Source organism: Phyllobates terribilis, unplaced genomic scaffold (assembly GCF_046119375.1).
Source record: "Phyllobates terribilis strain yellow unplaced genomic scaffold, ASM4611937v1 Scaffold_1__5_contigs__length_1240528914, whole genome shotgun sequence".
In the NCBI taxonomy this organism is placed as follows: Eukaryota; Metazoa; Chordata; class Amphibia; order Anura; family Dendrobatidae; genus Phyllobates; species Phyllobates terribilis.
The window spans coordinates 735,175,482-735,197,881 of record NW_027362761.1 but is presented as its reverse complement, the minus strand read 5'-3'; positions in this window follow the sequence as shown (position 1 = coordinate 735,197,881).

The following is a 22,400-nucleotide window of genomic DNA, read 5'->3' as shown; positions in this document are numbered from 1 at the left end:
AATCAAATATCAATAGATTTTCAAGATTACAGGTTAAAGAGTATAGATAACAGAATCAAATTTCACAGGTCAGGTATTAACACAATATTTCATTATTATATGTAACATCCAAACATTTCAGATATATATCTTAGAATTCCTCAACCAGATATTAACATAATGTATCTTTACTACATTTAATACTCCAATGTCTCAGACATCTATATTGGAGTTTCTTAATAAAGACATTAGTGTAACATTACGTTAATATGATCTTCTAATGTCTCAGACATATATTAAGGTGTTATTTTATTTATTCTAGTACCAACCATGTGCCATAATAGAGGAGGCGAGGCCAAGATGATGCAACGAGGGCGCGCTCCCACCAGAGGTTATCGGGCTCCATAATGCTTATGGGCAAGATATGCCCTTACTAGTCTTCACCATATGTACAAACAGGAGAGAATCACAATACATTTATATATGATCTTCAGTCTTTTTAACAATCAGCTCCAATGTAGCATTGTTCATTCTGATTCTTGTACTTTTTCTTTGAAGAGATTTTTTTGGTATATCTGGGTTTCTTTTTCCATTTTGCGGACTTGTGAAATCTTTTCAGAAGCTGTACCCTTTGTTCATCCATATATTATCGATATCTAGGGTATTATCCCAACTATAATTCAAATGAACAAATAATTTAAGTATCAATACCAAAATTCCATATTCATACTAAATAACAATTTTTACAATATTAGTTACATAATATTGGATCACTGATTCACTGCGTCGCCCAGCTCAATATATATAACCATATAGAAGACCTTTCTTGTTTTTAAACTGCACTACCCCTCATGTTTATATAGATGCCACACATATCTCGGTCTGCTCGGAAATAAATAAAACATATTATATCAAACAAATATATCAGATACTTTTTTCTTGCTTGCTGTGTCTAAATAAAGTATTTACTTGAAATTAATATACATGACTACTTTATGTTATATTTATATACTAAATAAGGGAGGAATAGTAGATGTTTTGTATCTGTTTGGGTAACTCCTTATGCATAATCAATGGATCTATATATCCAAATTTTGCTAATCTATCTTGAGTTTTGTGTGGATTTAGGATCCAACAAGGACTTTCGCAGTCGCGACGCAAATTGGGCGACACAGTTGGCAGATATTTTTGGTAAAGAATGTCAGATAGGATCGGATCCCTCAACGCAGCAGTGTCGTGAGTTAGAAGTAAATTTAAAAAAATTACTATATAAACGTACAAAGACTTGGTGGAATAAAGCCACACTCGAACAATATTTGAGTAAAGACATTACACCTAGAGGTTTACGTGTCCAGGTATATCCTTCCTTCTCAGTGGATGACGATATTTTCAAAAAAAGATGGGAAGATGCATGTAAACTTTGTTCTCGCACCATGATAGAACTCCTAATCGGCATTGATAAAAAACTATTAGAGAACTTAGAATTAGAGATAGAAAGCATTCAAAAAGAACTGAAGTCCAAATCCTCAAAAGAAGCCCTAGAAATGTTTGATAAAGAGCTGACTAATGAATACGAGAAATGGGAGACAGATATAAAAAACTTCAAAATGAAAAAATATCAACGTGACATTCTGGATTATCAAAATGATCGGGTGTTTAAGTGGCATCAAGGCCAGAAAAATTTTCGTACACCATCACTATCTAGAAGTGATTCCATCTCCTCAAGTGAAAGCAACCCTGCAGTTCGTTTTTTAGCCAAACGCCTAGCCGTAGAGGACGATCCTGGTCCAGGAAGGGGAAGGCGAATGGAAACCAGAAATTTCACCAATACCAAAAGAAAGACAGGAGCACTATGGAAGGAACGGCAGCAAAAGATGAATTGAAGGTAATTAATCTATCTGATAAAACATTAACAGAAGAACAGATCGAGGTTTTAGGCAGGGGACTTACCTTCTCCCCTGTTTCAAACTTCGATCAGTTCACTGCTATAAAAGATATTAACCTATTTGGTCGGAAATTGCTGCTTAAGAAACATTTCTCCAAATCGGATGATGCTTTCCTCAGAGAAGGATCAGCCAAAGAAAGAGAAGCAGTCCAAATACTGGAATCACTTCTTAAAGAACAAGATGGGATTACTGAGGAGAATTTAAAATTCCCTCCATACATCAAAAAAAGATCAACAATGTTTCCCCCCTTGTCTGCTTGTCCTGCAGTAGAAATGTTCACAAAATTAGTCATCGAAGAACTGAGACACCTTCCCAGTAAAAGATCTCATGACAATTTAAATTTTGGGCAGAGAACTGCACTAAATGAACTGAAAAAAATGAAAGATATAGTTATAAAAAGAGCGGACAAGGGGGGCAACGTTGTTTTCTGGCCCATCATAAAATATGAAAGGGAGGCCCATAGGCAACTTAACGATAAGCAATGTTATCGTAAATTGGAAAAAAACCCTACATCAGCTTTTAACAAAGAACTGATGAGGATTTTGGATGATGCACTGCAAAAAAATATCATCCCTAAATCAGTATATGATGGCCTTATAGTTTCAAATCCGGTAATACCTACCCTATACTTTCTACCCAAAGTTCACAAAGACATTGTTAACCCACCAGGCAGACCTATTGTCTCGGGTAACAATAGTCTTTGTGAACCAATCTGTAAATTTTTGGACTACTACATGAAACCACTCATGCAAAATCTACCATCCTACATTAGGGACTCCACTGACCTACTGATAAAACTTCAGGATATTTCCTTTGATCAAAACATCATCATGGTTACTGCAGACATTGAGTCTCTTTATACCTCAATTAAACATGATGATGGACTTAGGGCAGTGGAGTTCTTTCTAAAAACAACGCATCTGGACCCTCACCTAATTCAACTAATTCTGCATCTACTTGATTTTGTGTTAAAACATAATTTCTTTCTATTTAAAGATAGCTTATACTTACAGGAGAGAGGCACCGCAATGGGGGCGTCTTGTGCGCCCGCATATGCGTGCCTCTTCCTGGGGTATTGGGAACATAATATTACTTTCCCAGCAGAAGATAATGGTGCGGTCCAGATGTGGGTGAGATTTATCGATGATTTATTTATCATATGGCAAGGGGAAAAAATAATCTTGGATAAATTCCTTAAGAATCTAAACACCAATACTTATAACATCAGGTTGACCTACGCCTCGAGCCCTGTGGAAATTGATTTTTTGGATTTAAAAATCAGAAAAAATGAAAATGGAATAATATCCACAGATATCTAAAGGAAAAAAATGGCGGTTAATGCCATTCTAAATGCTAAATCATCCCACCCTCCGCAAGTTATTAGATCCATACCTACTGGTCAGTTCCTCAGGGCTCGACGCGTTTGCTCAACCGATGTTTTATTTGAGAAACAGGCTGTTGACCTGAAAAAACGGTTTAATTCTCGGAACTATAGGAATGATGTTATTCAACAAGGTTATCAGAGAGCCAAAATGACTACAAGGGAGGAACTTCTTAAACCCAGAATTAAAAAACAGGATCAGAGCGTGAGATTCATTACCCCCTATCATGGTCAGTGGAGGGATATGTATGACATTGTCAGTAAATACTGGCCCATTCTCCTCTCTGACCCTGTTTCAAGTCGGTTTATCTCACAAAAACCGTCAATAACTCCGAAACGGTCAAAAACCCTAACAGACATCTTGGTGAGAAGTCATTACATCCCGCCAAGACCACAAAATATACTCTCTACTGGTACTATTCAAAGACAGGGATGTTTTTCTTGTGGCTCATGTGGAGCTTGTCCTCAAATTGACAGATCTAAAGAATTCTTTGATTCTACAAAAATGAAAATATTTAAAATCTTTGAATTTATTAATTGTAGATCATCAGGAATAATTTACTGGGCAATTTGCCCATGTGAATTAATCTACGTAGGATTGACATCACGTGAATTCAGTGTCAGAATACTAGAACATATTAAGGATATAAAAAATGCAAAAAAATGCGTTAAGCCGGAAGAAATTGTAACATTAAAAAATATACCTAAGCATTTTAGGGAATATCACAACTGCAATTGGAGATTATTACGTTTTAGAGGTATAGACAAGGTAAATTTGGGGGCAAGAGGTGGCAACTTAAAAAGAGCACTTGAACAAAGGGAAAATAAATGGATTACTGTGCTGGACACAGTTAAACCAAAGGGGCTAAATGATTTGACAAATTTTGTTTCGTTTCTAACCTAACTCAGGACACTGCTGCTTTGGGTACCTACCCTAAGGGATGGACACCCGACTATCTGATATATTTGTTTGATATAATATGTTTTATTTATTTCCGAGCAGACCGAGATATGTGTGGCATCTATATAAACATGAGGGGTAGTGCAGTTTAAAAACAAGAAAGGTCATCTATATGGTTATATATATTGAGCTGGGCGACGCAGTGAATCAGTGATCCAATATTATGTAACTAATACTGTAAAAATTGTTAAATAGTATGAATATGGAATTTTGGTATTGATACTTAAATTATTTGTTCATTTGAATTATAGTTGGGATAATACCCTAGATATCGATAATATATGGATGAACAAAGGGTACAGCTTCTGAAAAGATTTCACAAGTCCGCAAAACGGAAAAACAAACCCACATATACCAAAAAAACCTCTTCAAAGAAAAAGTACAAGAATCAGAATGAACAATGCTACATTGGAGCTGATTGTTAAAAAGACTGAAGATCATATATAAATGTATTGTGATTCTCTCCTGTTTGTACATATGGTGAAGACTAGTAAGGGCATATCTTGCCCATAAGCATTATGGAGCCCGATAACCTCTGGTGGGAGCGTGCCCTCGTTGCATCATCTTGGCTTCGCCTCCTGCGCTCGGCGTCCAATTAGGGGTTCCTAATTGGACGTCTTTATTAAGAAACTCCAATATAGATGTCTGAGACATTGAAGTATTAAATGTAGTAAAGATACGTTATGTTAATATCTGGTTGAGGAATTCTAACATATATATCTGAAATGTTTGGATGTTACATATAATAATGAAATATTGTGTTAATACCTGACCTGTGAAATTTGATTCTGTTATCTATACTCTTTAACCTGTAATCTTGAAAATCTATTGATATTTGATTGGAATATGTAACAACAGTTACAGCAACCTATGTGCTATGAGGTTATATATATACCACACTGCCTGGAGTTTTTAATAGGTGTTTTTAGGGGCAGAATGATGTAATTTTAAATACTTTTTTCTTGCTTGCTGTGTCTAAATAAAGTATTTACTTGAAATTAATATACATGACTATGTTATATTTATATACTAAATAAGGGAGGAATAGTAGATATTTTGTATCTGTTTGGGTAACTCCTTATGCATAATCAATGGATCTATATATCCAAATTTTGCTAATTTATCTTGTGACAAAGCTACCAGCCTGACCACCACCAGCATGATCAGGCACAGGGCAGCAAATCACCCGACTTTGTGGGGCGAACCCCAGGGTCCACGACCAGTGTCAGCGGGTGTCACCACTGTTTCTTCCGCTGTTGTGCGTGTAAGAGAACCCCCTGTTGTGCGTGCAAGGCAATCCCCTGTCCATACTGCATGCAAAGATGACCCCTCCTCTCAGTCTTCACTTGTTATGGCAGTTTCTCAAGAAACAGCATCAACGTCCACGTCCACGTCCCACCGCAGCGTTCAGTTGTCCATATCCCAGAGCTTTGAACGAAAGCACAAATTCGCAGCCAACGCCCCAAAGGCCACAATCCTAAATTCGCACATTTCACGACTGCTTGCATTGGAAATGCTGCCTTTTAGGCTGGTGGAGACGGAATTCTTCCGCAACCTTATGGCGGTGGCCGTCCCTCGGTCCCCAGCCGACACTATTTTACCTAGTGTGCCATACCCGCACTACATAAGCACGTGTCCCAAAACATCTGCCGTGCCCTCAACAACGCAGTTACTGGGAGAGTCCACCTGACAACGGACACGTGGACAAGTGCTTGTGGCCAGGGACGGTACATCTCACTGACGGCAAACTGGGAAAACATAGTGGAAGCCGGGACCCAGTCGGACCTTGGGACGGAACACATCCTCCCCACACCAAGGATTGCGGGTCCTATGTCAGTCAGAGTTGCCCCCACAGTGTACAGCTCCTGCGCATCATCCTCCTCCTCCTCCTCATGTTCAGCCTCCATGTCAGATATCACCACATCAGTTACAAGCTGGAAGCACTGCAGTACTGCCTCAGCCAAGCGTCAACAGGCTGTGCTGAAACTCATAAGCTTAGGTGATAAACCTCACACTGCTTGTGAGTTGTGGATAGCTGTGAAAGAGCAGGCAGATCTGTGGCTGAGACCGCTGAACCTAAATCCAGGCATGGTTGTGTGTGACAATGGCCGTAACCTGGTGGCGGCTCTGAGGCGAGGCGAGATCACACACGTACCATGCCTGGCTCATGTGGTTAACCTTGTGGTTCAGTGGTTTCTTTTATCGTACCCGAGTTGCCAGATCTGCTAGTCAAAGTATGCCGCCTGTCAGCTCATTTTCGCAAGTCGGCTACAGCTTCCGCCGCCCTTGCTGTGTTGCAGCAGCATTTGCAGCTTCCGGCACACCGATTGGTGTGTGATTTCCCCACACGTTGGAACTCTACCCTCCACATGTTGCAAAGGATTTGTGAGCAGAAGAGAGCAGTTGTGGAGTACCAGCTGTAACAAGGCCGTTGATATTCAGGTCAGACTCCACACATAAGACCTCAGGAGTGGACCTGGATGTCTGACATATGTACCATCCTGACAAACTTTGAGGAGTCCACCAAGATGGTGAGTGGCGATGACGCCATCATTAGCGTCAGCATCCCACTTGTCTGTCTTTTGCAACGCTCTCTGCAGAGAATTAAAGTGGAGGCATTGCAGCCAGAGTATGATGAGATGGATCAAGAACCCATAATGGGCGATTACATACAGCCCAGCCTCATCTCATCCCAATATGCATTGGGGGACAATAAGGGAGAGGAGGAGGAGGAGGAAGAACAGGAGCTGGTATCATGCGCTGTAGACGGTAGTACCTGTACAACTGTCATACAGTCGGTTCAGCGTGGGTGGCCTGAGGACAGGGGGGAGGAGGAGGAGAGCATGGTCAGTCGTCATCTTGGTGAGGACACGGAAGTCTTGCCCGTTACCAGTCTGGCACGCATGGCTGACTTTATGTTACGCTGCGTTAACCGTGACCCTCGCGTTGTCAAAATGTTGGGTGACAGTGGTTACTGGTTGGTGACACTTTTAGACCCCCGCTACAAGGAGAACTTTCACTCTCTTATTCCTGAGGTGGAGAGGTCTACAAAAATGGGGCAGTACCAGAAGGCCCTTGCTGCAGAACTGTTAAAAAAATTCCCATTGGAACACACTAGCGGCAGAGGTCACAGTTCGTTGACCAACCAAGGAGTACAGGCGAGAGACACGCAACTCCAATCCAGCAGAGGCAGGGGAACACTGTCAACATTCTGTGACAGTTTTCTGAGACCCGCCCAGCTTACATGCCCTGAGGCGCGGGGTACTCTCACAAGGAGTGGAAAGTTTCAAAAGATGGTGGCGGAGTACCTTGCCGACCGTACCATCATCCTCCGTGATTCCTCTGTGCCTTTTAGTTATTGGGTATCCAAGCTGGACACTTGGAATGAACTCGCTCTGTACGCCTTGGAGGTCCTGGCCTGCCCTGCCGCTAGCGTGTTATCGGAACGTGTTTTTAGTGCCGCTGGGGGAATTATAACTGATAAGCGCACTCGCCTGTCAACTGACAATGCTGTCAAGCTGACCCTTATCAAAATGAACAAGGGCTGGATTGGGCCAGACTTCTCATCACCACCAAATGACAGCAGAGTAACATAAAGTCAAATCCACTGTGTTATTTCGGGAGGTGTATTCCCATGCACCGCTTCACACCCACACATGGGTATACGCTTCCTCATTTCGGCTGTATTTTGCTCTTCTCCTTATCTTCAGCCTCCAACACCACTATACCACCAGGGTGACAGTGGTCCATGTTGCTAGCATTGCAAGTTCCTCTGTCCTAATTTTTGGCAGCATTTGCTTGGAAGGCATAGGCAAAGACTATGGGAGACCCACTCCCCAATAATGGGAATAATGTTTTGAATATGCTGTACTGCATAGCTCTTGTTTGCTAGCATTGCAAGTTCCTCCGTCCTAATTTTTGGCAGCTTTTGCTTGGAAGGCATAGGCAAAGACTATGGGAGACCCACTCCCCAATAATGGGAATAATGTTTTTAATATGTTGTACTGCATGGCTCTTGTAAGGGGCATGAAAATTGTCTTGTTAAGCTACTGCAACCTCCACCACTTTTCTCAGGGGCATTGATATTGTCTTTTTATTCCACTGTGACCTCCACGTCTCTTCCAAGGGGCATTAAAACCGTCTTGTTAAGCTACTGGGAAGAAAAACGCCGGACACGAACATGCAACCAGAGAACATACTAATGAAAGATATGAAGTGCGACAAAGAAGGTCCAAGACAAGATGCTTGGAAGGGAGGTAAGAAAATTTCTAATACAATCCACAGGGAGAAGATTGGAACAAAACAAAATCGTGTAAACTGCGTGCTAGCAAATGCCAGGAGCCTGACAAACAAGATGGATGAACTGGAAGCAGAAATATCTACAGGTAACTATGACATAGTGGGAATAACCGAGACATGGTTAGATGAAAGCTATGACTGGGCAGTTAACTTACAGGGTTACAGTCTGTTTAGAAGGGATCGAAGAAGTCGGAAAGGGGGTGGAGTCTGTCTATATGTAAAGACGTGTCTAAAGCCTACAATACGGGAGGATGTATGGGAGGGAAATGAGGAGGTCGAGTCCTTATGGGTGGAGATACATGGGGCAAAAAACAATAATAAAATTATCATAGGAGTCTGTTATAAACCACCAAATATAGCATAAGCCACGGAAAGTCTATTAATGAGACAAATAGACGAAGTAGCAAAAAATAACGAGGTGATTATTATGGGGGACTTCAACTACCCTGATATAGACTGGGAAACCGAAAGCTGTAGATCTCAGAAAGGAAACAGGTTTCTGTCAATTATCAAAGACAATTATTTGTCACAACTTGTGCAGGAACCAACTAGAGGGACGGCCCTTTTAGACTTAATATTAACTAACAGGCCAGACAGAATAACTTAGGTGCAGGTCGGGGGGCACCTGGGAAATAGTGACCACAACATTATACAATTCCACATGTGCTTCAGTAGGGTGCCCAGCAAGGGAGTCACAAAAACACTGAACTTCAGGAGGGCAAAGTTTGATCAGCTAAGAGATGCCCTTCACCTTATAGACTGGGATAGTATCTTCAGTAATAGGAGCACGGATAGAAAATGGGAAATTTTCAAAACAGTCCTACATAGTCACTGTAGAAGGTACATACCTTATGGGAATAAAAGGGCTAGGAATAGGAGGAAGCCAATGTGGCTAAATAAGGAAGTCAAGAGGGCAATGAAAAACAAAAAAAGGGCTTTCGGTAAACTTAAACAAGAAGGCAGCGAGGAAGAGCTAATATCTTATAAGGAAAAAAACAAAATCTGTAAGAAACAAATAAGAATAGCAAAAGAGGAGACAGAGAGACTAATTGCCAAGGAAAGTAAAACGAATCCCAAACTGTTCTTTAACTATATAAACAGTAAAAGGATTAAAACTGATGGAGTTGGCCCATTGAAAAATAACCTGGGTAAAATCATAGAGGGCGATGAGGGTAAAGCAAACCTACTCAATAGCTTCTTCTCCACTGTTTTCACAAAAGAAAACAATTTATCGGAGGAAATGCAGAGTGATAAAGTAAACCCTCCGCTAAATATCACCCACCTAACCCAGGAGGAAGTTCAGAAACGCCTAAATAATGTCAAAATAGACAAGTCACCAGGCCCAGATGGCATACACCCCCGGGTACTAAAAGAATTAAGTAATGTGATAGACAGACCGCTGTATCTTATATTCAAGCACTCTTTATGGACAGGGACTGTCCCACTAGACTGCGCCAAGCAAATGTGGTACCAATATTCAAAAAGGGGTCTAAAAGTGACCCTGGGAACTATAGACCAGTAAGCTTAACGTCTGTTGTGGGTAAATTGTTTGAAGGATTTCTTAGAGATGCTATTGCAGAATATCTTAATGATAATAACTGTCTAACTCCATATCAACATGGATTCATGAGGGATCACTCCTGCCAAACAAACCTGATCGCCTTCTACGAGGAGGTGAGCTCACATCTGGACCGGGGAGAGTCAGTGGATGTTGTATACCTTGACTTCTCCAAAGCGTTTGATACCGTGCCACACAAAAGGTTGGTATATAAAATGAGAATGCTTGGTCTGGGGGATAATGTGTGCAAGTGGGTAAATAGCTGGCTGAGTGATAGAAGGCAGATGGTGGTTATCAATGGAGTAAGCTCAGGGTGTGTCAGGGTTACTAGCGGGGTGCCTCAAGGGTCTGTCTTGGGCCCTATATTATTTAATATATTTATTAATGATCTAGTGGAAGGGTTGCATAGTAAAATAGCAATATTTGCAGATGATACTAAACTTTGTAAAGTAGTTAATACAGATGAGGATAGGGCACAGCTACAGGAGGATTTAGATAAATTGGGGAGTTGGGCCAAAAAATGGCAAATGGGGTTCAATGCCGATAAATGTATGGTTATGCACATGGGAAAGAAAAACAGCAGTCACCCATACATATTAAATGGGAAACCGTTGGGGAAATCTGACATGGAGAAGGACTTGGGTGTCTTGGTTAATAGCAAATTAAATTGGAGTGCCCAGTGTCAGGCAGCAGCTGCGAAGGTAAATAGAGTCATGGCATGCATCAAAAGAGGAATAGGGGCATATGATGAGAACATTGTTCTTCCTCTGTATAAAGCGCTGGTAAGGCCGCACTTAGAATATTGTGCACAGTTCTGGGCTGCGGTGCTCACCAAAGACATATTGGAGCTAGAGAGGGTACAAATGAGGGCGACTAAGGTAATAAAGGGAATGGAGGGACTAGAATACCCAGAGAGGTTGTCAAAATTAGGCCTATTTACGTTGGAAAAGAGAAGGCTTAGGGGAGACCTCATAAACATGTATAAATACATCAGGGGGCAGTACAGAGATCTCTCCCATGACCTGTTTATACCAAGGATGGTGACAAAGACGAGGGGGCACACTATGCGTCTGGAGGAAAGGAGGTTCCTGCACCAGCATAGAAGGGGATTCTTTACGGTCAGAGCCGTGAGACTCTGGAACTCTCTGGGAGAGGAAGTGGTGATGTCCAACTCACTTAATGAGTTCAAGAGAGGCCTGGACGCCTTTCTTGAGAACAATAAAATTACGTCTTATGCTTAGTTAATAAATCCAGGGATTTAATCTGACTGCCAGATTGGTGTCGGGAAGTGAATTTTTCCTCAATGATGTAAATTGGCCTATACCGCATGGTTTTTTTTTGCCTTCCCCTCGATCAATGCTGCGGAATAGCTGCAGTGAACAAGAAATAGGCTGAACTGGATGGACGCTTGTCTTTTTTCGGCCTTATAAACTATGTAACTATGTAACTATGTAACTACTGCGACCTCCACATCTCTTCCAAGGAACATTAAGACGGTCTTGTTAAGCTACTGCGACCTCCACCACTTTTCCAAGGGGCATTAAAACCGTCTTGCTAAGCTACTGCGACCTCCACGTCTCTTCCAAGGGGCATTAAAACTGTCTTGTTAAGCTACTGTGACCTCCACGTCTCTTCCAAGGGGCATTAAAACCGTCTTGTTAAGCTACTGCGACCTCCACCACTTTTCCAAGGGGCATTGATATTGTCTTTTTATTCCACTGCGACGTCCACCATTCTTCCAAGGGGCAATAAAACCGTCTTGTTAAGCTACTGCGACCTCCACGTCTCTTCCAAGGGGCATTAAAACAGTCTTGTTAAGCTACTGCGACCTCCACCACTTTTCCAAGGGGCATTGATATTGTATTTTTATTCCACTGCGACCTCCACCATTCTTCCAAGGGGCATTAAAACCGTCTTGTTAAGCTACTGCGACCTGCACGTCTCTTCCAAGGGGCATTAAAACCGTCTTGTTAAGCTACTGCAACCTCCACGTCTTTTCCAAGGGGCATTAAAACCATCTTGTTAAGCTACTGCGACCTCCACCACTTTTCCAAGGGGCATTAAAACCATCTTGTTAAGCTGCTGCGACCTCCACGTCTCTTCCAAGGGGCATTAAAACCGTCTTGTTAAGCTACTGTGACCGCCAACACTTTTCCAAGGGGCATTGATATTGTCTTTTCATTCCACTGTGACCTCCACCTCTCTTCCAAGGGGCATTAAAACAGTCTTGTTAAGTTACTGCGAACTCCACCACTTTTCCAAGGGGCATTGATATTGTCTTTTTATTCCATTGTGACCTCCACGTCTCTTCCAAGGGGCATTAAAACCATCTTGTTAACCTACTGCGACCTCCACGTTTCTTCCAAGGGGCATTAAAACCGTCTTGTTAAGCTACTGCGACCTCCACCACTTTTCCAAGAGACATTAAAACCTTCTTGTTAAGCTACTGCGACCTCCACGTCTCTTCCATTGGGCATTAAAACCGTCTTGTTAAGCTACTGCGACCTCCACCACTTTTCCAAGGGGCATTAAAACCATCTTGCTAAGCTACTGCGACCTCCACCACTTTTCCAAGGGGCATTGATATTGTCTTTTTATTCCACTGTGACCTCCACGTCTCTTCCAAGGGACATTAAAACCGTCTTGTTAAGCTACTGCGACCTCCACGTCTCTTCCAAGGAGCATTAAAACCATCATGTTTAGCTACTGTGACCTCCACCACTTTTCCAAGGGGCATTAAAACCGTCCTGTTAAGCTACTGCAACCTCCACGTCTCTTCCAAGGGGCATTAAAACCGTCTTGGTAAGCTACTGCGACCTCCACCACTTTTCCAAGGGGCATTAAAACCGTCTTGTTAAGCTACTGTGACCTCCAACACTTTTCCAAGGGGCATTGATATTGTCTTTTTATTCCACTGCGGCCTCCACGTCTCTTCCATGGGGCATAAAAATCGTCTTGTTAAGCTACTGCGACCTCCATCACTTTTCCATAGGGCATTGATATTGTCTTTTTATTCCACTGTGACCTCCACGTCTCTTCCAAGGGGCATTAAAACCGTCGTGTTAAGCTACTGCGACCTCGTCTCTTCCAAGGGGCATTAAAACCGTCTTGTTAAGCTACTGTGACCTCCACCACTTTTCCAAGAGACATTAAAACCGACTTGTTAAGCTGCTGCGACCTCCACGTCTCTTCCAAGGGGCATTAAAACCATCTTGTTAAGCTACTGCGACCTCCACCACTTTTCCAAGGGGCATTAAAACCGTCTTGTTAAGCTACTGCGACCTCCACCACTTTTCCCAGGGGCATTGATATTTTCTTTTTATTCCACTGCGACCTCCACCATTCTTCCAATTGGCAATAAAACCATCTTGTTAAGCTACTGCGACCTCCACGTCTCTTCCAAGGGGCATAATAACCGTCTTCTAAGCTACTGTGACCTCCACCACTTTTCCAAGGGGCAATAAAACCGTCTTGTTAAGATACTGCGACCTCCACCACTTTTTCAAGGGGCATTGATATTGTCTTTTTATTCCACTGCGAACTCCACCATTCTTCCAAGGGGTATTAAAACCGTCTTGTTAAGCTACTGCGACCTCCACCACTTTTCCCAGGGGCATTGATATTGTCTTTTTGTTCCACTGCGACCTCCATGTCTCTTCCAAGGGGCATTAAAACTGTCTTGTTAAGCTACTGCGATCTCCACGTCTCTACCAAGAGGCATTAAAACGGTCTTGTTAAGCTACTGCAACCTCCACGTCTCTTCCAAAGGGCATTAAAGCCGCCTTGTTAAGCTACTGCGACCTCCACGTCTCTTCCAAGGGGCATTAAAACCGTCTTGTTAAGCTACTGCGACCTCCACCACTTTTCCAAGGGGCATTGATATTGTCTTTTTATTCCACTGCGACCTCCACGTCTCTACCAAGGGGCATTAAAACCGTCTTGTTAAGCTACTGCGACCTCCACGTCTCTTCCAAGGAGCATTAAAACCGTCTTGTTTAGCTACTGTGACCTCCACCACTTTTCCAAGGGGCATTAAAACCGTCTTGTTAAGCTACTGCAACCTCCACGTCTCTTCCAAGGGGCATTAAAACCGTCTTGTTAAGCTACTGCGACCTCCACCACTTTTCCAAGGGGCATTAAAACCGTCTTGTTAAGCTACTGTGACCTCCAACACTTTTCCAAGGGGCATTGATATTGTCTTTTTATTCCACTGCGGCCTCCACCTCTCTTCCATGGGGCATAAACATCGTCTTGTTAAGCTACTGCGACCTCCATCACTTTTCCATAGGGCATTGATATTGTCTTTTTATTCCACTGTGACCTCCATGTCTCTTCCAAGGGGCATTAAAACCGTCGTGTTAAGCTACTGCGACCTCCACGTCTCTTCCAAGGGGCATTAAAACCGTCTTGTTAAGCTACTGTGACCTCCACCACTTTTCCAAGAGACATTAAAACCGTCTTGTTAAGCTGCTGCGACCTCCACGTCTCTTCCAAGGGGCATTAAAACCGTCTTGTTAAGTTACTGCGACCTCCACCACTTTTCCAAGGGGCATTAAAACCGTCTTGTTAAGCTACTGCGACCTCCACCACTTTTCCCAGGGGCATAGATATTTTCTTTTTATTCCACTGTGACCTCCACCATTCTTCCAATTGGCAATAAAACCATCTTGTTAAGCTACTGCGACCTCCACGTCTCTTCCAAGGGGCATAATAACCGTCTTCTAAGCTACTGTGACCTCCACCACTTTTCCAAGGGGCAATAAAACCGTCTTGTTAAGATACTGCGACCTCCACCACTTTTTCAAGGGGCATTGATATTGTCTTTTTATTCCACTGCGAACTCCACCATTCTTCCAAGGGGTATTAAAACCGTCTTGTTAAGCTACTGCGACCTCCACCACTTTTCCCAGGGGCATTGATATTGTCTTTTTATTCCACTGCGACCTCCATGTCTCTTCCAAGGGGCATTAAAACTGTCTTGTTAAGCTACTGCGATCTCCACGTCTCTACCAAGGGGCATTAAAACGGTCTTGTTAAGCTACTGCAACCTCCACGTCTCTTCCAAAGGGCATTAAAGCCGTCTTGTTAAGCTACTGCGACCTCCACGTCTCTTCCAAGGGGCATTAAAACCGTCTTGTTAAGCTACTGCGACCTCCACCACTTTTCCAAGGGGCATTGATATTGTCTTTTAATTCCACTGCGACCTCCACGTCTCTACCAAGGGGCATTAAAACCGTCTTGTTAAGCTACTGCGACCTCCACGTCTCTTCCAAGGGGCATTAAAACCATCTTGTTAAGCTACTGCGACCTCCACCACTTTTCCAAGGGGCATTAAAACCGTCTTGTTAAGCTACTGCAACCTCCACCACTTTTCCAAGGGGCATTGAAATTGTCTTTTTATTCCACTGCGACCTCCACCATTCTTCCAATGGGCATTGCATTTCCTCCTAATTTTAGTCAGCTTTTGCTTTTCAATGCATAGGCAAACACTAAGGGAGACGCACTCACCAATAATGGGTAGAAAGTTTTTAGTATGCTGTAATCCATGTCTGTTTCAAGGGGCATTGCAGTTCCTCATAGTTTTTGGAAAGCCTTCCATTCATTGCTTAGGCCAACAGTGCACAGGAGACCCAGTTGCTATAAATGGAAAAAACGGTTTAGTTAAGGCCCCCTGACCTCCATGTCACTTCCAAGGGGCATTGGAGTGCCTCGAAACTTTTGGTAGGCATTGCACTCACTGCATGCCCTATAACAGTGTAGCCGAACCGCTCCGTTTGGTACAGAAACATATCCTACAAGACATGTGTGGTTGAATGCCTGATATTGATGTGAATGGTCCCTGTTCCTCCTGCTCTTTCTCCTTTGCCACCACCTCATCCATCATTTATCACCTGAAGCTTTGTTTTAACGGGAGTCATAGAACTGGGATAGTAGCAGGAAAACATCCAGCAATCCTCGGAGGAGGTAGGATATGCGCCAAAACGCTGACCACCTTAGGCCTAGCCGCTACTACATACATGCGCTTGCATTCCAAGAAAACAAAGCAGACGCTAACTTCTATCATCATCATGATGCTGGTCACCTTGGCACTCTCAACTCCCCTGATGGAGAAGCCAGTGCCCCCGGAGGAGTCTGGTTCTCTGGTGGGCTCATCCAATGCTGCCCTAAAGCAGGCCAGGCTAAGAAAACTGTGGGGGAACTTCCAAGGAGAAATAGGGGTGGCTGGGTACCGTTTATGGACACCCGGCCGCCCCCAGGCGGCTGGTGACCGTGTGTGGACACCCGGCCGCGGGGCGGCTGGGGACCGAGTATGGACACCCGGCCGCCGGGCGGCTGGGGACTGAGTATGGATACCTCGCTGCCGAAGCAGCCATGAGGTAGCGGCCAGCTTCGGCCTCCTCCAAACTAAAAGGCCCCATTTCAAGTGCAAGCTAGCAGTATGGTATTGCAGCCTGGGGGTGGGTGGGTGGCAGGCTGCATACTTGCGCTTGCACTGCAAGGAATGGGGGAAGTACAATTGAACACTGCCCTGGGACAAGGACTTGCATGGGGATAGTTGCAAGTCTGCATCTTCTGATGCGGCAAGGATCACTTCTGATGGGCACACTTTTAGGCAGTGACCTGGGTGTCAGAGATGCTTCCAGGGGTCTTCCCCATGCTGTTCCCATGTCTTTTCAGCACTGTATGCATGTGTCACACAGCACGTGGCCAGATAAGATTGTAAAATGTTAAAATGACATTTCCCGGTGAATGCATTTGTCACGGTTGAAAGCAATACAAAAGTGCAAAAACGCATAAAAAATGCTACTTGTGAACATAGCCCATGGTGTGGAGGAGTATTTTTGTTTTTGGTTATTTATTTTACCTTATACACAAGTCTTTACCCTGGAAAGGAAGTTCCTTAACATATTTCACAGGAAAACCGTTTCAGCTTCGGTTTTGAACGTTTTATTGTGAGCCTGTAAAAGTGGCTTAATACCTCTGACCATGTTGTTGACAGCAGTGACCTGGGGGTCAGAAATGCTTCCTGGGGCGAGGCCCATGCTGTCCCCATGTCTTTTGAGCACTGTCACTATAGTTTTGGGCACTTTTTAGGCTTTCTACAGACTGCCGGGGGTGCCGCCGCAAAAATGCTCGGGTCTCCCAAAGACTAACAGGAGACTTAATAGCTGTCTACAAATATCTGAAGGGATGTCACAAAGTAGAAAGATCATCCTTATTCTCGAGTGCACATGGAAATACGAGAAGCAATGGAATGAAATTGAAAGGGAGAAAATACAGATTAGATATTATAAAAAAAAATTGACAGTGAGGGTGATCAATGAATGGAACAGGCTGCCATGAGAGGTGGTAAGCTCTCCTTCAAGCAGAGGCTGGACAGACTTCTATCTGAGATGGTTTAGTGAATCCTGTATTGAGCAGGGGGTTGGGCACGATGATCCTGGAGGTCCCTTCCAACTCTAACATTCTATGGTTCTATGATTTTAAATAGGTTGGCTTACTAAAAGGAGATGTGGCTTGAAATGCAACACAGTGCCCCAAAATTCCAGCTAAAGTTTTGCACAAATTGTTGACACAAAGTGTGGCAATTGTGTAAACTTAGGCTAGACAGTAAAAATAAACAACATGTCTATCAACTTTATAAACCACTTGGATAAATTTGACACACGTTTAAATTGACTAGTTAAACACTGTGTAAAATGTTGATTGGATTAGTAAATCTTCTCCACTGTGTAGTAATTTGGAAATATCCCATCTTTCCCACAGGAGTCCACCACCTAGCCTATCAGCAACACAGCTCTTACCATCACCAACTTATCATCTGTCCATGTTACTTAGCAATATTGTAAAAAAAACATTATTGTCACTGCTGATCATTTTATGGATATCGACAAAAGTTAAAAAAAAAATGCTTTAATTACCAATGCATGGTTAAAATACCAATTCATAGCGGGATAAAGACCAGTCCCAAAGAAATATTATAGAGGTAAAACAGGTGCATAATACTGATCAACATCTATCTACTCACACACCTATCATCCATGAGTATCGTGAATGCTTGGTATTATAAATATGTGTCACCCTGGCCTGGATGCCACAAATGTATAATAAAGCTGTGTCTGAGAGCAAGGGGGAGGTTCTCTGGTCAGGGACCATTAGCATGCAGCACCTCCTGTCCCAGGCCAGTAGGGGGAGCAGGCTGCCCCTATAAAAGCTGGAACTGGGGGCAGGGTTAGAGAGTTCTGGACGACCTGTCTCTGGAGTGAGAGGTGTCCCAGAGAAGGGAGAGCCCGTTCAGCTGAGGCTGAGGAGGACGAGTGACAGCAGAGTAGCCACGAGCCAGGGACGGAAGGCGAGGGAAGCCTGTCCTGGCTGAGAGAGAAACTGAACTACCGGACTTTGGTGTCCGAGGCTGTTAAGATTCCAAGTCCTGCAGCAAATAACCAGTCCGCAGGGGATTGTATGTTCCTTGGCCTAAGAAGCCCGGAGGTTCCGCCACAGCAGAAGGGACCAGCAGAGCTGCACCAAGCCAAGAGTAGAAAGGGACCCAAGTTGCAAGCCATACGGGCGAGAAGACACGGTAAGCTCAGGAACGTGGGCTGTTAAACCACAAGGAGGGAGATAGCCAGAAAGAGCGCAGAGAGTACGGTAGGCCTTCACCCTCACCCTGACTAGGGCCAGCTTCCCACTTGTTCTCAGACATCCAGGCCCCCTCCTAGCCGGGACTGTTTTTGGGTCGTCTCACCTGTTCTAATAAAGACCCTGAACTGTTTAAGAGGCCTCCGTTTCCTGGCTATTGCAGTCGGAATCATCCCCTCCATCCCCTCCACCCTGGGGCCATACTCCTCCCGTGGGGAGTTGCACTATTCAGTGCTGCACATTTATATCTGCCCCAGTGGTCTGCACTGCAGCGGCGGTTAACCCTGACCGCAATCCACGGGTGGCGTAGTCAGACATTTAAAACCCTACAAATAGACTGCCACAACGTTTGGTCTGACCACCCTGAGCCACGGACCGGGTTGCCACTACTACCCCCATTATTGCCCTGTTGCTCGGCTCCGAGTGCCCCACGGCCCAGGGGGCGAGTCAGCTTTGGCGTAGTCGGCAGGATTGAGACCAACCCGCCACAAACGGGTATTGCGTGCCTGAAAAAGACTGTACACGTACCTTAAAAAGAGGTTTCCCGCCATCCGGAGCCGTTTCCCGCCATCTTCAGCCGTCTCCCGCCATCTTCAGCAGTTTCCCGCCATCTTCAGCCGTTTTCCCGCCATCGGACACCATCTGCAGGACGCCGCGCGGGAAGAAGAGGGGCGTGGACGTCCAAACCGCGCGAGACCCGAAGCTCCGCCCTACGCACCGACGCAGCGTAAGGTCCTGGAAGGGAGAGAGAGCGACGCTGACGTCACCAGGACGCGACGCAAGGTCCTCGTCCGCAGCAGCACCAGCGGGGCCGCGGCCTACAGAAGAGGATCGTCGGAAGGTAGGCCACGCTTAACTAGGGGGGAGGAAGATGACGGACGCGGAGGGACCTTCTACCACCAGTGTGGCTGCAGCAGCGGTGATGCCGTTCTCCATGCCCTACATCCCCGGAGCAGCCTGGCTGCCCCAGTACTCAGGGGAATCCCATACATTAACTGACTTTAAAGAAAGACTGCACAGTTTGTTTAAAGTTTATCCCCTGACAGAAGAACAGAAAGTGAGCATTCTGACGGGGCAGCTAACCGGTGCAGCCCAGCGGGAAGTGAAATCATGGTCAGATGAAGAGAAAAGGACTGTAAAGGACATTCGGACCCGGCTGCGGAGTACCTTTGATACCCGTACCTCAGCAGAAATTAAAATGCGGTTCTATGGCTGTAAGTATTGAGCCCAGAATAGTATCAGAGACTATGCCTTGAACCTGCAAGAAGCCCTGAGAGCTATCAAACAAGTTGACCCTGGTAGCGTGCAGGACACCGATAAGCTGTTAACTGACCAGTTCATAGAAGGTCTGCTGTCCAGCGCCCACAGGACCCAGCTGCGCCTCATGGCCCTACAGAACCCCGATTTGACTTTTGCGCAGTTCAAGGATAGGGCCATCCGGGTGCTCCGAAAACCCCCACCAAGTGGCGCTGTAGCTTCCCGGCGCCCTGCCATTACTTACCACCAAGGGGCGGCACCCTACCCTGCAGACCTTGTGGGGGCTGATGCGCAGGTCTCAAGCCCATCCCCGCCTACAGACCTGCACCATCAGGTCCAGGGACTAACCAGAAGTGTTGCTGCATTGACCAGGACCGTACAGTCGTTACAGGTGGACCCGTCAGGACCCATCAAGCTGGCTTCCAGGATAACCCCAATATTAGGTGGATTGAGGTGGGAGGCACCGAGTACAAGTGCTCTCTATTTGCTGATGATGTCCTAGTATATATCACTCAATCACATATATCCATCCATGCTGTTATGGCTGAAATAGATCACTTTGTTACATGGTCAAATTTTAAAATCAATGCAGCGAAGTCTGAGGCCCTCAATGTCTCCCTCCCCAAATCCATATAGGATTCCATCCAGTCCAACTTTCCCTTTGCCTGGCCCTCACAGGGTATCAAATACTTAGGAATTCCTATTCATAGAGACCTCTCCCATCTATGTTATCTTAATTTTGGGCCCTTTATTGAACAACTCCATACAGACCACGGTTGGCAAGTTAGAACTGTAAGATTCACTACGTGAACCACTGGTGTTTTGTGGAAAAGCACATGTACACTGCGTTCCAAATTATTATGCAAAAAGTGTTTAGGAGTGATAAGGGAAGAATTTGTTTGTTTGTCAGTTAAACTCATTGATGGTGATGTGTGTCAGGGCTCTTTATATCACTGTAAGCAATTGCAGACACCTGTGCTAATTAGTTTGGCAGGTGTGTCCAATGAAAGGCAAGACTACTTAAGAAGGCTCTCTCACATTATTAAGCAGCCTACATTTTCTGCCAAAATGGGAAAGAAAAAGGATGTGTCGGCTGCTGAGAAGCAACAAATTGTGGAGTGTTTAGGTCAAGGCATGACTACAATCAACATTGTGCGATGATCAGGATGAAGTGTCTTGGCAATCAAGAAGTATGTAGCTGATTCACAGTACACACGTGTGCGTGCTGATAAGGGCAAATTGAGGACTCTTTCCTACAGGCAATTACGTCAGGTTGAAAGAGCAGCGGCAAAAAAGCCTTGTCATAGCAGCAGACAAGTTTTTGAAGCTGCTTGTGCCTCCAACGTCCCCCGAACTACAAGATGCAGGGTCCTTCAGAGGTTTGCAGCTGTGCATATGCCATCCTGTCGACCTCCTCTATCCACTTCACACAAGCAGAAACGGCTCCAGTGGGCCAAACATTACATGAAGACTGATTTCAAAACTGTTTTGTTCACGGATGAGTGCCGTGCAGCGCTCGATGGTCCAGATGGATGGAGTGGAGGATGGCTGGTTGATGGACACCCCACGCAAATACGGCTACAGCGCCAACAAGGAGGAGGTGGAGTAATGTTTTGGGCTGGAATCATGGGGAGAGAGATTGTCGGCCCCTTTAGGATCCCTGAAGGCGCTAAAGATGAACTCCATAATGTATGTGGATTTTCTCAAACAGCACTTCCTGCCATGGTTCAAGAAGAAGAACCGTGTATTTCACAGCAAGATCATTTTTCTGCATGATAATGCACCATCTCATGCTGCACATAAAACATCCGCATCTCTGGCTGATATGGGCATAAAAGGGGACAAACTTATGGTGTGACCCCCATGCTCCCCTGACCTCTACCCCATTCAGAACCTTTGGAGCATCATTAAAAGGAGTGTCTATGATGGCGGGAGGCAGTTCACATCTAAGCAACAGCTCTGGGAGGGTATTCTGTCCTCATGCAAAACAATTGAAGCAGAAACCATCCAAAACCTGACAAATTCAATGGACGAGAGAGTTCAGAAGCTCCTTTCGAACAAGGGGTCCTATGTGAAAATGTAACATCACCTAGAATAAAGTTTTGAGTTGAAAACTGTTTGATTTCAGTTTCTAACAACCTGCTAATGCTTATAATTTCAAAAATGACCATTTTTTTGGTCTTTATTAAAATGAAAAGGTTGATCGAAAAGTTTGGGGGATCTAAGAGTGTGGCAACCCAGTAGTCATGATTACTTCGAATTCTGACAATATGAGGGTCATGCTGCAGGTAGTGCAGCAAGAAGGCACTTATGTGTCTTGCGCATCTCGGAGCCCCAAAATTATTTTCCGGGCTAGATGCAGCTAAAAATTATTATTAA